This window comes from Dipteris shenzhenensis, chromosome 13 (genome assembly GCF_047967505.1).
Source record: "Dipteris shenzhenensis isolate YYH24624 ecotype China chromosome 13, Dip_SZ_1.0, whole genome shotgun sequence".
Taxonomy (NCBI): Eukaryota; Viridiplantae; Streptophyta; class Polypodiopsida; order Gleicheniales; family Dipteridaceae; genus Dipteris; species Dipteris shenzhenensis.
This window is the reverse complement of record NC_141608.1, coordinates 9,241,126-9,257,243: the sequence shown is the minus strand read 5'-3', so window position 1 is coordinate 9,257,243 and position 16,118 is coordinate 9,241,126.

The window sequence follows — 16,118 nt, the reverse complement described above, 5'->3', positions numbered from 1 at the left end:
GTGGCCTATTTCGAGACCGACCCCCAGTCGACCATTTTGGGTAGACTGGGTCGGTCACCCAATTGGGTCAAATTGACTACGACTGGTGGCTATATAAGAGCAAGCCCATGAAGCCCATTTCATCACTGGTTACAGCAACCCTGATTCCTTACATCCAGCCCTCTACTGTTTCCAGCATGCCATCGAGGCTTCTCTCATAGGAGCGCACGGCTGGGAGGCAGCACCGTCTATTATATCAGTTTTACAGTAATCAAAATTTTGATTCTCCATATTACCTGCTTTTCTCTCTTGCGTAAGAGGTCCTATTATCTGTTGAGCACATACGTTGTATTGTTTTCTTACATGGTATCACAGCCTGGACTCTAGCAAGAAGATTTGGTAGTGTGTTTCTGTTTGCGAGTAGATTGTGAGAGATGGCCCAGCCCGCAAGACTGTGAATCCCACCGTTCAGCGAAAGCGGAAAGTTGGACGGCACTAACTATCCACTCTGGAAGTTCAATATGAAGACTATCCTAAGCTCATATGAGCTTTGGGATACTGCTACTGGGGTGGACGTGAAGCCGGTTGTGAGGTCGGATCCAGCCAATGCAGGACAACAGATAGTACCAACTGCAGATGAGATTCTTGCGTGGATAAGAAGAAACGCAGATGTGATGTGTTCTATTGTCTGCAGTGTAAGTGATTCTATCATGGCGTTAATTCAACATGTCACCACAACGGAGGAGGCATGGACGGTCTTGATAAATCAGTATGAGACCACGAATCAGATGCGGATTCAGAATTTGGAGAGTCAACTCATGAACGAGAAACTGTCTAAGTCTAAAGCGGTAGAGAAGTTCATCACCAGGGTGAAGAATCTACACGATCAGGTGACTGCGATTGGCAACACCATCACTAGTGAGAATCTAGCACAAAGGTGCATACGGATTCTCCCACCAAAGTACGACGGTCTTGTTATAGCGCTAAATATGCAAAACAGAAATCCGCCCCTCAACTTTGAGGATTTCAGCACGATGCTTCTGGAGGAGGAGATGCTTCAAAAGATGAGGACTGGAGAAGATTCAGCTTTCTATGCTGGATTAAAGAAAGGTAAGGGTAAGGACTCTGGTAACCCATCTTCTTCTGATGATAAAAAGAGAAAGAAGAAGATCAAGTGCTTCTATTGCAACAAGGAAGGGCACAAGCAGAATGAGTGCCGGAAGAAGATTGCAGATGAGAAGAACGGAGTAAAGAAAGAGTCCAGCAATAGTGAGTAGGGAGTACCAGTAGAGCTGTTCATAGTAATTGAGGAGATTTGCACGGAGGCAGTTCATGTACCTGCGGATGAACCTTGGATCATTGACAGTGGTGCATCACGCCACATGACCAGTTGGAAGGATTGGTATATCTCTCTACATCCGGTAGGGAATGACATCCTAGTAGCAGTCGGCAATGATGCAAAATGTCCAGCAAAAGGAAAAGGTATGATTGCTCTCAAGTCAGATGGAGTTGTAAAACAGTTGTCCGATGTTCTTTATGTGCCAGATATCAAGAGGAACTTGTTGTCCATTTCTTCGATCACGGATCGGGACCTCAAAGCTCAATTCGATAAGAATGGTGCACAGATTTTGGATCTTCAAGGGAAGGTCATTGGTAAAGGTACACGACGCAACAACATCTACGAACTCTTAGCTTTTAGTGCTCGAGCCGATGTGAAGAACACTAAGCTATGGCATGAGAGGTTTGGTCATCTAAACCTTAGTTCTTTAAAGGAGATGCATAAAAGTGGAATGATTGCACACCTACCAGAAATTACAGATCTGCCCTCGCATGATGGGCAAGCAGCATCGACAACCCTTTCCTAAAGAGGCCAGCAGGGCAAAGGCTCCTCTAGAGCTCGTTCACACGGACCTCTACGGAAAGATGGAGACAGAAGCTTTGGGTGGTTCCTACTACTTCTTGATGCTGATCGACGACTACAATAGAAGGATATGGATATACTTCCTGAAGACTAAAAATGAGGCTTTTAGTGAGTTCAAAGAATGGCATGTAATAGTCAAGAAAGAAACGGGGAGGAAGGTGAAGAAGTTGAGATCAACAGAGGTGGTGAGTTCACATCAAGTGAATTCGAAAGTTTTTGTAAAAGTCACGGGATCAAGAGGCAGAAACCCCCTCCACATACATCACAGCAAAATGGAGTAGCAGAGCGCAAGATGCGCATCATCTGCGAAAAGGGCAGGAGTATGATGAAAGGGAAAGATTTGCCAAAGACTTTCTCGGCTGAAGCATGTAACACAGTAGTTTACATTCTGAATCGTAGCTACACGAAGGCTGTGGATGGGATGACTCCACTGCAAGTCTTTTCTGGTAAGAAACCCTCAGCTACACATTTTAGAGTTTTTGGATGTGACTGTTTTGTGCATGTCCCTGATGCTAACAGGACCAAATGGGAACTGAAGAGCCAGAAGTGTATTTTCTTGGGCTACAGTGAAGAGGCAAAGGGTTACCGTCTCTATAACCCTGTTACTAAGAAGATAATACTAAGTCACGATGTGGTCTTCTCAGAACAGCCGCATCAATTGGAGGAGGATGCTTCCTTCCCAGACAACCAGGACCAAGATATCCATCCAGTACAACCACCAACAATAGAGCAAACTCCCCCAATGGTGCTTGGGAGGATTCAAGATAAAGAAAAGGAAGAAGGGCCTGTAAAACCACAATGGCAACAGCCATTCCCGAAGTGGGTAAAGAAGCTTTTGGACGGCAGAGAGCCTCCAGCCATTGAGGAGGAACCATACGAACACCACCGGTCCAAGAGATTAGAGGAGCAAAGAAGGGCACAAGAACACTTGGTCAATTAAGCTTTGATGAGAGAGGTGATCTGTGCTGATGAACCCAAGTGTCTTGAATAGGCACAGGGTGATGATAGGTGGATGGAGGCTATGCAGTCGGAGTATGGCTCCATAATGAAGAACAACACTTGGGACCTTGTGGATAGACCACCAAAACGCAAGGTAATCGGCACCAAGTGGGTGTACAAGACCAAGTACAAGTCCGACGGCACATTGGATAAGTACAAGGCTGAGCTCGTGGCAAAAGGATTCGCACAGGTACATGGTTTTGATTATCAGGGTACTTTTGCTCCTACAGCTCGACTAACCACAATTCGCAGTGTTTTGGCTTTAGCTGCCTAGGGAAGTTGGCCTGTGCTTCAAATGGATGTAAAATCCACCTTTCTGAATGGAGATCTCAAGGAGGAGGTATACGTGGAACAACCACTAGGTTTTGTGATCCCCAGTTCAGAAGGTAAAGTTTGTAAACTGAAGAAGGCACTTTAAGGGCTGAAACAGACCCCACGAGCGTGGTACCAGTGAATTGATGCCTACTTTCTGCAAAACGGGTTCAGGAGGAGCCCATCTGATGCAAATTTGTATATCTTCAGAGAAGGAGGCAAGTGTATGATCGTGGTCCTTTATGTGGACAACCTTGTCATAACAGGGAACAATGAAGAGAAGATCTCGCATACAAAGCATTTGCTAGAAAGAGAGTTTGAAATGAAAGACCTCGGACTGATGCATTTCTGTTTGGGGATTGAAGTTTGGCAAGAGCCAAAACAGATCTTCATTTCACAGCTGAAGTATGCTCGAGAGATACTGAAGGCATTTGGCATGGTTGAGTGCAAGACAGTTGGCAGCCCTATGGAGGTTGACATGAAGCTCTCAAATGAGGATTCATCACCACTGGTGGACAAAGCGAAGTACATAACGATTGTGGGTAGCTTGATTTACTTGTGCAACATGCGGCCGGACATCAACTTTGCGACTGGTGTACTAAGCAGATTTTCCAATAAGCCCCAAGAGAACCATTGGAGGGCAGGGATGCGGGTGCTGAAATACATCAAAGGCACACTGGATTATGGCATCACCTATACCAAGGGCAACATCTTGACCAGATTCTGTGACTCGTATTGGTGGGCAAGAGACGTGGACAACAGGAGGTCAGTGACAGGTTACTGTTTCTCACTTGGATCTGGAGCTGTGTCATGGGTCAGCAAGAAGCAACCTATAGTTGCTCTTTCTTCTACTGAGGCTGAGTACAAATCAGCATGTTTTGCTTCTTGTGAGGCAGTGTGGTTGAGAAAGATTTTAGGGGACATGGGTGCAGTGCAGAACAAGCCTACGCAGTTAGCATGTGACAATTAGAGTGGCATGGCGATTGCAAAGAACCCTGTGTTCCACGCTCGCACAAAACACATTGAGATTCAATATCACTTTGTATGCGAGCTCATCATGGATGGAGAGGTTGACTTGGTGTACTGTTTGACTATAGAGAATGTTGTGGACATCTTCACAAAGGCTCTTGGAAGAGACTTGCTGGAGAGGCATCTTCATCGACTTGGCATTGGGCCAAAAAAGTAAGTTCACTTGCAGGTGGACATTGAGGGGGGGTGTTAGATATCAATGCTCCACTCTCATGTAACTACGCGGGAACCAGCTAACTCTACTTGTAAGCCCCCCCATATGAGGAGAAGGCATTTGAGTAGCTTGGTTATCTGGTAGGTCTTGGTTTGGACACTAGATGGGGGCCATGTGTGGCCTGATGGTTGGACGGAGTTGGCACACTACCAACTAGGCTATTGAATATGCTACCGAGCACATTATTTCTACTCTTTAGCCCACTGAATCTTATATATAGCACACTCTTTCAGTATATGTAGATGGGACACACTACATAGCACATGGTTTATGCTATTCAGCTCACCACAAGTATACCATATAGCATAATGTTTGGCATATAGCACACCATTTATGCTATGTGCCTCACATTGTTTGTGCTATGAATAGTACACTGATTATATAGTGCCCTCCTATTATGCTAAAGAACACACTATGCATGCTATGTGGCAAATTGTGCATGCTATGAAGTATGTATTTACAACCCATTTTATTTCTATCTGGCAGACCTATATACATGCTATCCATATAACACATTTAATGCACCATTTCTTCCCAAGAAGCATATTAAAAAATGCTATAGAGCACATAGCCACAACTCATGACAAACAATATGTATAGAAACTGATCTTACCTGGGAATCATCAAGGAAATGTATTGGGTGCTTCTCATATTCATTTTTTGCAATTCAATGATGACAAATGTCCTTGTTTGGTGTCACCCTTGTTTGTTCTGTCCAAAATTTGATGACAAGTTCCTGTACTTCAAAGCTCAACACATCATTACAGAACTTTCGTTTGTGAACATCGAAAGAAAGAAAACTTTGTTCCATCCTCATCATTTCAAAACCTATTAAGTGGTGAGTATAAATTCCTAGGGTGTATGTTCAACACTTTTAAAGCTCTTGGAATAGAAATTTTGTCCTCATTTAATGATGCCACTACCATGGTTTGTATGCTTCGCTTCACAAATCATTTTGTGTCTGATTTGGGATTCTTCAGTTCTTGTAAGGACCTATTTAATGTTGATAGAATTGTGAAATTATCCACATGTTTGTCACCAAGACATTTCAAAATGCATTCGTCATTCATCACTGATTGAATGATTTCTAACCTATCTCTCCTACCAAAAGCAAATGACAACTACAAAATTCTACTGACTATTTCTCCTGTAGTCTCTTTATTCTTTGCTTCAACGTCCATTGAAAGGTCATTGGTTTGTGCTGCTAGTTTTCTTTTCCTTCACTCCTGTCTCCTATCAGCTTCATATTTTTGTATAATCTGTGATTCTGGCAAGATATCTTCGACAACTTGGCTCTTATTGCAATGAGCAGTATATGTTAGAATGTTGCCAAGCTCCATAAATTGTGTGAGCAATAGATGCGCAGGCAAGAATAGATGTAGAAGATAGGGAGAGAGGGGAAGATACCATAAAATCTTCCACATGACATTTTAGAAACTATGCATACCTTGTCAATGGGGACATAGTTGTAGGGGAGATTGATGGGTGGTCCATATTGTGCTTGGGCAAAGGAGAGGAGTGTAGACAAGAAGCATAGAAGACTAACATCGAGGTTCAAAGAGACAACAAGAGAGATAAGATGTAAGATTGTAGCAGATTCAAATTGTGAGACAAACATAAACACCACGGGAGAACTGAGAAAAGATGGTGTGGGTCCCATCAACATGGTTTATAGTTACAATAGTCTGGTTGCACGTAACATAACTTCTTTAAAAAAATATCCTTTTCTTTTGTGCTTTTTGTGATTTCATAACTCCTCTCTAGGACACAACTATTTTGGACACCTTACCTTGCTCCAACCCATATCTTGAGTTTTAAAACTTCAAAGTTGGAAGAGATTGTGCCTTTGAAACCTACTCTTCAAGATCTTTCCAATGATATGTCACATGAGGGGGTTGTAACAAACGTTTGAAAGGGTTCACCATGCCCCCATTTTAAGATCTTTGCAAAATGGGACTTGTAATTTTCCCAAATTTCCTAATATGATGTTAATATACATATAATAATATATGTATAGGTATATATATGCAATATTAAAATATTTTCAAAGTGATTGAAGTGATGTTTTCTCAGTTATGTGACTAGGTAGTGTCCTTTGATAGGCCAAGGACCATAATGTGAGATGAAAGATTTTGATTAAATTGAGTTGAAGATTTGAAATAAAGTGGTTGGATAATGCTAATGAGAGAGGAAGAGATTCTGCTATGATGACGATAGCACTTAGTACGGCAGGAGGATGCTCTAAGTCTAGAAAGTCTCAAGACAGGCCAAAGACCATAATGTCAGAGCGAATATGTACATATATCTATATGTCTATATATATCCAATATTATAGATGAAGTGATCGAAGTGATGTTGTACAAAGCTCCAAAGTGATTGAAGTGATCCTTTGACTAGACAAGAGCCATAATGTTAGATGAAATATTTTGAATATCTATATATATTTATATGCCTAGATATATCCAGTATCATAAATATTTCCAATTGAAAGTAATCAAAGAGATGTAGAAAGATCGCTAAAATTTGCATGCTCTTCAATACAAACTAGTGAAGGAACAATGAAGGAGCATAGATAGAAAGCCATAGTAGCAATGACATTTCTTCATCCTATTGTCCTACAAAGATGAAGCCATTTTGCAATGGGCCCCTCAGCAACCCAGGATTGTCGTACAAGACATTGATCGAGTGGAAGTACTTAGTGTTCCACAACATCATATCGAGATTGTCATTCAAAAGATGGATCTATTGTAGGAAGAACTATGGGAAGGCCTTCAATATTATAAGGACTCATAGTTTGTGAAGTATATTGTTGAAGTCTCCCACTATGCCCTATGTCATGCCACTATCCTTCACATAAGCTTCCGTTATTCCATTCCCTTAACTATTTTGTCTCTATCCCTCTTGACCATTTCTGTATCCCTTCTACTTGGACTACAAAATTAAGCCTCCACTATTCCATTTCTTTCATTGTTTGGTCTTCTATCCCTCTTGACCGTTTCTTTCTCCCTTGCACCCTTCTTGCAACTTCCATCCCCCCTCGATACACTGAGCTCCAAAACATGTCTGCAGAGTTTGAAAGCTCCTCACATGATCTTTCCTCCCCTCCTACATAGTCTCAGAGTTCCTCACACAATTGCAACATGGTGCAAGAGCCTCTACTCCCCTAATGTTGAAATTGTGACACGTGGGAGCTCCTCAGTTGCTATTCAAAATCCTAATTTGGATGCTCTCAGAAACTTCACTACGTTGGTAAAAAAGGTGAACATGAAGGAGGGACAAATAGTCAGTCAAGGTTAGAAGATTCCTATCACTGAAAGCATGATTGAAAATGTGCTAGGCAATCCTGGAGGCAATTTGCAAGTGCACTTCTTTGAGAAGAAGTGGAGGAGACATGATATTCTAGATGTATACCCCAACACTCAAATTAGTAAATTTGGTGGAGTAAAGATTTGTAGCTTGCCAACAGACCTCCAAGATGTGCTAAAGAAGAAAATGCACTTCTTTCCTGATATGAGAGGAACCATGAAGTTCTAGCAAGTTCAAGCAGTAGTAGAGCAACTAAAAGGATGTGATGTCTCTTTCTCAAGGGCGATCTCTAGGAGTGTGATAACCAACTTGAATAATTGCATGGATGGCAAGTCCAGATTGTCATCTCAGTCTGCTAGAGTTGCAATGCACCTGATGACATCTCTTTGCAATACAATAAGAAGACATCTCAAAATGTGACTTTTCTATAAGAGAAAGCCATCGATGCAGCAAAGATAGTGAAACTTAAGAAAATTCTAGGGAGGTTGCAGAAGCCAAGGTAGAGGAGGTAGAAGCAAGGGCCTTTTAGGCATGAGAGCAAGCTGAGGCCACTGCAAAAATGGTTGACACAAAAAGGGATAGAAGAGAAGAATCAGAGAAGCACATCATAGAGCTCCGAGATAGGCTTGAAGACGTTAGAAATGGTGGGGACATCGCAAAGAAGTAGCTAGCAATGACGCAAAAGAATCTTGAAGATCAGAGAGACAAAAAGGAGGCTCTTTACAAATGGCTCTACAACATGCAGAACGCATTGAACATTGAAAAAGGCCAGATGATGGAGGAACTAAAAAGGGAGAATGCAAAAACCAGAGCAGTGATGCAAGAGCTGCGAGAGAGCTTCAAGGCCAAGAAGGATGGGGCAGAGAGTAGCCACGGTGAAGAATACAAAGCTCTTATGGATTAAGAATGGCACAGGTGCCATTCTTTATCAGAATGGCACTGGTGCCAATATCATTTCTACTTTAAGCATAAGTAGATTCGTAGCAGTGCCATGCTAAACATCCCTTTAGCTACTTCTACCTTCAGGCTATGAGGGAGCCTGAAGACTCTCATGGATTAAGAACTCTATCACAATGGCACTGGTGCAAATCTCATTTGTGAAATTCATCCAAAAGAGGGTCACATTAGTGCCCACTAAAGGTTAGATTTTATAGAAATATGCATGTTAACTAGATTGACAGCAATGCAATGCCAAGCATCCTTTAGCTACTTCAACCTTCACGCCATCCACAAACCCTCATGGATTAAGAATGGCACAGGTGCCATTCTCAATGAGAATGGCAAAGGTGCCAATCTCTTTTATAACACTCATCTTAAAGAGGATCACATCAGTACCCACTGAAAGCTAGATTTTAGAGAAATATCCATGTTAACTAGATTGGCAGCAGTGCAATGCCAAAAATACCTTTAGCTACTTCACCATTTAGGCTATGAGGTAGCCATCTAAAAACTCTCAAGGATTAAGAATGGCACATGTGCCAATCTCATTTGTGACACTCATCTCAAAGAGGAGCACAACAGTGTCCACTGAAGGTTAGATCTTAGAGAAATATCCATCTTAACTAGATTGGTAGTAGTGCCATGCCAAACATCCCTTTACCTACTTCAGCCTTCAGGCTATGAGGGAGCCATCCACAAACGTTTTTGGATTAAGAATGACAAAGGTGCCATTCTCTATCAGAATGGCACTGTGGCAATCTCTTTTGTGACACTCATCACAAAGAGAAATCTCCATGCTAACTAGATTTGTAGCAGTGCCATGCCAAACATCCCTTTAGATACTTCAACCTTTAGGCTATGAGGGAGCCATTCACAAACTCTCATGGATTAAGAATGGCATTGGTTCCAATCTCATTTGTGCTTTGAACATAATGAGATTGGCAGTAGTCCCATGCTAAACATCCCTTTAGCTACTTCAACCTTCAAGCTAGGGGGGCCATCCACAAACTCTCATGAATTAAGAATGGCACAGGTGCCAATCTCATTCGTGTCATTCATCTCAAAGAGGATCACATCAGTGCCCATTGAAGGTTAGATTTTATAGAAATCTCCATATTAACTAGATTGGGAGTAGTCCCTTTAGCTACTTCAACCTTCAGGCTATGAGGGAGCCATCCCTAAACTCTCAAAATGGCATTGGTTCCAATCTCATTTGTGACAGTCACAAAGAGGGTCACATTAGTACCCACTGAAGTTTAGATTTTAGAGAAATCTTCATGTTAACTAGATTGGCAGCAATGACATGCCAAACATCCATTTAGCTACTTCAACCTTCAGGCTATGAGGGAGCCATCCACAAACTCTCATGGATTAAGAATGGCACAGGTGCCATTGTCTATCATAATGTCACTTGTACCAATCTCATTTGTGATAGTCAGAAAGATGGTTACATCAGTACCCACTGAATGTTAGATTTTAGAGAAATGTCCATGCTAACTAGATTGCCAGCAGTGCCATGCCAAACATCCCTTTAGCTACTTCAACCTTAACGCTATGAGGGAGCCATCCATAATCTCTCATGGGTTGATAATGCAACAGGTTACATTCTCTATCAGAATGGCACTGATGCCAATCTCTTTTGTGACAGTCATCACAAAGAGGATTACATTCGTGCCCACTAAAGGTTAGATTTTAGAGAAATCTCCATGTTAAGGACGTTGGTAGCAGTGCCATGCTAAACATCCCTTTAGCTACTTTAACCTTCAGGCTCTGAGGGAGCCATCTACAAACTCCCATGGATTAAGAATGGTGCAGGTTCCCTTCTCTATCAGAATGGCACTGGCGTCAATCTCATATGTGACAATCATCACAAAGAGGGTCACAACAATGCCCACTAAAGGTTAGATTTTAGAGAAATCTCCTCGCTAACTAGATTGGCAGTAGTGCCATGCCAAACATCTCGTTAGCTACTTCAACCTTTAGGCTATGAGGGATCCATCCACAAACTATCATGGATTAAGAATGGCAAAGGTGCCATTCTCAATGAGAATGGCACTGGTGCCAATCTCATTTGTGATAGTCATCTCAAAGAGGATCACATCAGTGCCCACTGAGGGTTAGATTTTAGAGAAATCTCCATGTTAACTAGATTGGCAATAGTGCCATGCTAAACATCCCTTTTGCTACTTCAAGCTTCAGGCTATGAGGGAGATCAGCCACAAACTCATGGATTAAGAATGGCACAGGTGCCAATCTCAATTGTGCTTTTAACATAACTAGATTGGCAAGAGTGTCATGCTAAACATCCCTTTAGCTACTTCAACCTTTATCCACAAACTTTTATGGATTAATAATGGCACAGGTGCCATTCTCTATCAAAATTTCACTGGTGCCAATCTCCACAATCTAAATTAGTTTGCCACTCTCATTCCATTCTCCATGTGAGTTTGTAAATAATGGAACTGATGCCAATCTCTTACCATTCTCCACAATCTGAATTAGTTTGTCACTCTCATCTATGTCAATGTTAACTAGATTGGCAACAGTGCCATGCTCATCACTTTAGCCACTTCAACCTTTAGGCAATGAGGGAGATCAGGCATAGGTAGATTCAATGAGTAGACAAACATGGAATTTACAAAGATATGGGTGCTACCACTATCCACAAGAAAATAGCCTTCTCTACTTATAGTACCTTACCATATCTACACAAGTTAATTTAAACTTGCATACATTATTGTGATCCACGCTCCCATTTTTCACCACATTCGAACATTGAGTCTTGTTCTCTCACATAAGAGATTGATATAATTAGTTAAGTACATCCTTGTTATTGTATCTCATGTGGATGGCACCAATTAGTTTGGCACTCTCATTCCAAAATGATGTGATTTTCACTTCCTTTAAATATAATTTTGTCTAATTGCACATGCAGGAAAAGCTAAAGGAAAGAGAAAGGTTTCAGAGAAGACAACTTTTGATGGAATCTCTGCTGGAAAGGGATGGTACTTCGACATATTTAGTAGTGAGCTACAGTGGCTCAAGAAGATCCATTGTTTTGTTAATCTCCTAGAAACTTCATTTGAAGATGTGGGGGAGGTTAAGTGGAAGCTAAAGTCCAAGAAATAGATTGTCTTGAGGTTCGTCCCTGTGGTTCTACAATGTACCTTTTGGATCCCACTTACTATGACAATGGCAGGATGATATCCAATATGGATGACTCAATGGAATCTAAGGGATGGACCATTGACGATGAAAATTTAAACAACACTCAAATCTTGGATGCCTTTTCTTGCAGTGTTAAAGACTTTAAAAGAAGATAATGCCATGAGTAATAAGAGATCAAAGAAACTCAAGAGAATTGAAGGAAAAGGCAAAGAGAACGGTGAGGAGAAAGAGTCAAGTCCACTATCTAGCACTGGAATGGCTAAAGAGAAGGTGTTTGACACAATTGGAATTGACAAAGAGATGAGTGGGGATACAGGCACTCTTGGGGACAAGCCAAATGTGTCTGGAATAGAAGATAGAATAGTGTCACAAGATAAAGCAATGAAAAATATTGATTATAAAGCAATTCAAAAGAAAATTGAAAAATTTGAGAAGAAAGATACTAGCTTGACAAGATTTATGGATTATGCAGAGTATTTTCCATTTGGGCTTGAGTAGAAGGTGTCAGTTCTGGTTGAATTGCCATAAAGCATCAAGTTAATATGTGTACAGAACCTTGACTCTTTCCTATGTCAATGTGTTGGTCCACAAATTTGCTACTATCTTAAAACACCCGGCAACATGTGCATATCTCATGCCATTGCACATGCACTCAAACACTCCAATGCACAAGGATGAGGTATAGAAAGAAAGATTGCAAGAATATAATTATTGGATTCTTGCAAGCCAGCACTCAATACTTGTAGCAAAATTTTTCATGGAAAGTGCACCACAAGGAGAAGTGTTTGCTACTGCAAGGAAGAGCTTCTATACAAGGAGGAAGTCACGCATTGTTGTTAATTCTCCGGTGGCCCATGTGAGCTACAAGATATCTTCGATGGCTAACATGGAGGCTCAAATAGTTCTAAAGAACCAGCCATACATTGACATCTTACAGCATTTAAGGTCCCAATGGACTGCATTTGGTGGGCGACCAAATAAGCCGGCCCCAGGACTTTGGCCCTAGGACTTGTGAAAGGACATGTAGATTGCCAAAACTGGGATGTAAGTATTCCTACCTTTTTATTGCTATATTTGCTCATCAAATTTGCAAGTATATTTTTCAATTCAAGTTACAAGCTATTTTGGAGATTGGATCAAGTGTCATTACTTCACAAAAGAGAGTGTCATACTGGTGCCAATCTGGTCTCTTGGAGGAATAGCTAAAGTGCCATTTCTCATAGAGAGAATCATGAGAATGGCACTAGTGTCACTCTCTCTTAAGTGAGAATAATCAAAGTGTCATAAATTTTGAAAGAATGCTATGGATGTTTGACTCGATCTCATCTATTATATGTATTGTTTATGATTTTCTTTTCATAATTTTGTGTCAATTGCAAATGTGTCAATGGGTGCCAGCTTCGCCACCAAAGACACCCATATGGTGACCTATGAGGACGACATATATGAAAAAAGGAAATTTTGAGATCAGTATAGGAGAGGTTGTCAATCAACCATACAATATATGAGACACTTGTTGGGATTGGATGATGACAGTGTGATAAAGATCCAAGAGGAGATAGAGTCGAAAAACATTGTACTCATCAAGTCCAAGCAAGACAACAAGGATGTTACTTACATGGCTCAAAGGGCACTAGGAATGAAGCAAGACAAAGCACTTAGAGAGGAGCTTATGAAAGTATTCACCTCACGACATTCAAATCCCACCTTTGGAACATGGGATAACTTTGCAAGGTATTTTGGTATTACGTCCGTTGCTTTTCAAAGATTTAGTGGAATTTGCAAGACATGGCTAAAGGAAAAGCTACAGATTGGTAGATCAATGCCTGAATTCCCGCTAGCTGCAATTAGCTATGTTGAATGGTTAATAGAAGCAAGAAACGATGACAGTGTCAAGTCAAAAAAGTGTTTTCCATGGACACGGTCTCTCTTGTCAATATGGAAATGGAAGGGGACAAGCTTTTGTCACGAGACTTTCCAGATGGACTTGCTATCAGCTTGTGTGTGTTGGACACTACACAAGGATTTGCAAAAAACATTGATTGGAATAAAGCTACATTTGGGAAGTTAATTAAAGGTGTAATGCGGTCCACACTGTCTCCATCATAGTTTGTTCTTTTGTCATTTTTGAATATGACAGAGATGGCCAAACTCTCGGCCAATCTCAAGAATGCCATTGATGAGTGTTTGATTTGGAGTCGAAGATTCGTGTGTGTTATTCACACAAAAGACGAGGCGCTGATGGGTCTAACTGAAACATTTGGCATTTTGACATTCTTGAGCTCAGATGGTGGGATATGCCGGATTTGATCACCTCTTGCAAGTTGCCAAGCCCTACAACATACTTCAGGATATCATGGTTGATAGTGATGATGAGGAGGAAACAAAGGATCTATAGGAGACCATCAAGGAATGCATTATGAAAGAAAGAATCATGTGTTTTTGTAGGGACGATCAGTTTGTAGTTGACTTCTTCACAAAGGAGTTGTGACAAGGAATGCATTAGCCTCTGAAAGAAGAGTGGTGTCCTTGGTGATGAAAAAAGCACAAGCCAAAGAAGTCGAGTCCATTTGTTATGATCTTTTAACAAATGATCCAAAGATCAGATTTTGGTATGGAATCGAAAAGCCACTGCAAGCACGTGCTACTTCGCTGCCACCACGTGATTCAAAAAATGATGGTGGTGAGCCAATGGGACCCTTGCCTCCTATAATTGCCAAAGATATTGCTAATATTCATCTTGTTATGTCTCTGGATGAATTGTAAAGGGATCTATGGCATGTCAATCCTACTTCAAAAATAGTAGTAGCGACCATTTTAATAATATAACACTGCCACTTTTTAATTGATATTGGTTTCGCATGACATAAACCCAATGCATTGTAATGTTTAATTTTCCAAAGTGTTTGAATTGAATTTATTTACATAAATCTGTCAAAATTTTGAGAGTGGCACTAGTGCCATTCTTTGATGATTTTTTTAAGAAATTCATGCGACAACCTCATTAAGGATGATGTCATTATCATCCGCTAAAAGTAGAATGATAGTAGTGCATTTTCTCTACCACTATTTATGAGGTTATGGAGAAGAAGAGAAAGGTTATTTGTAATGCATTTTTTGTTGTATTTTAAGTGCTTCATTGAGAACCTTATTGATGTAATGATAGGGTATAGTACTTTGTACAGTTCTCTAATTCATAAGTGACATTCTCCTTTACCTCATAGGGAGAATGGCGCTAGAGCCATTCTCCATATTCTTAGAGGGAGAATGCCATGACAATTACAGTGTATATAATGAATGCATTTCTTGGAATTTTACTCCACGTGAATTATTGATGCATGGAAGGAGAGAGGGACAAATACTACAAATGAAAACATGACACCAAAAATGTGTACAGTGTTGGAAGTGGTATCAGGAGAGAGCAAATTTTAGGTCAATAAGGATGTTGGAATGAATGATGCAAGGAATGAGAAAGAGATAATTAATATGCAAGAGAACATGCCACTAGAAATGGGGACAACAACTACAAGCAACCTCATTGGCAATATATTTTTGAAAGTGGTGTCAAGAGCTAGTGAGTGTGAGGTCAGTGTGAGGTCAACTTAGATCTTGGTGATGTTGGAATTAGTGATGCTTTGAAGAAAGCAGAGACAACTACTAGACAAGAAAACACGCTATCAGAATTGTGGACAACTGCAAGCAACCTCAATAGCAATGCACTTTTGGAAGTGGTGTCAAGAGCTAGAGAATATGAGGTAAAATCACATCTTCATGATGCGCCAAACATAACTAAACAAAGAGCAGAAGGGAGCTTGAAGGAGTCAAGGTGTAGCAACTTTGCGGACAGTCTAGATGTAATCCATACAATTCCACCATCCTAGGATAAGCCAAGGATGACTATGATATTGGACTTGAATGGGTTACTATTAACACGTTGCTTGTTCAAGTCACCAATACACACGTATGTTATGTATGGACACAATAGTTATATGGTTTCTTGACTCGAGTGCCTTGAATTTCTAAGGATCTTGTTACAAAAATTTAATGTAGGTATTTTTTCAACAGCGATGGAGCATAATGTCATTGAATTGGTAGAAAATCTTCAAATATATGCAAAGGAAAGCCTCCCTTTCTTCATGATATGGGCTCAGTAGGGATGCTACTCTTATAGTAAGAGGAGGATAAATAGGTCCGACAAGGTTGGTGTTGAGGCTATGTCCAAACCCTTAGAAAAAATATCAAAGGTATTTG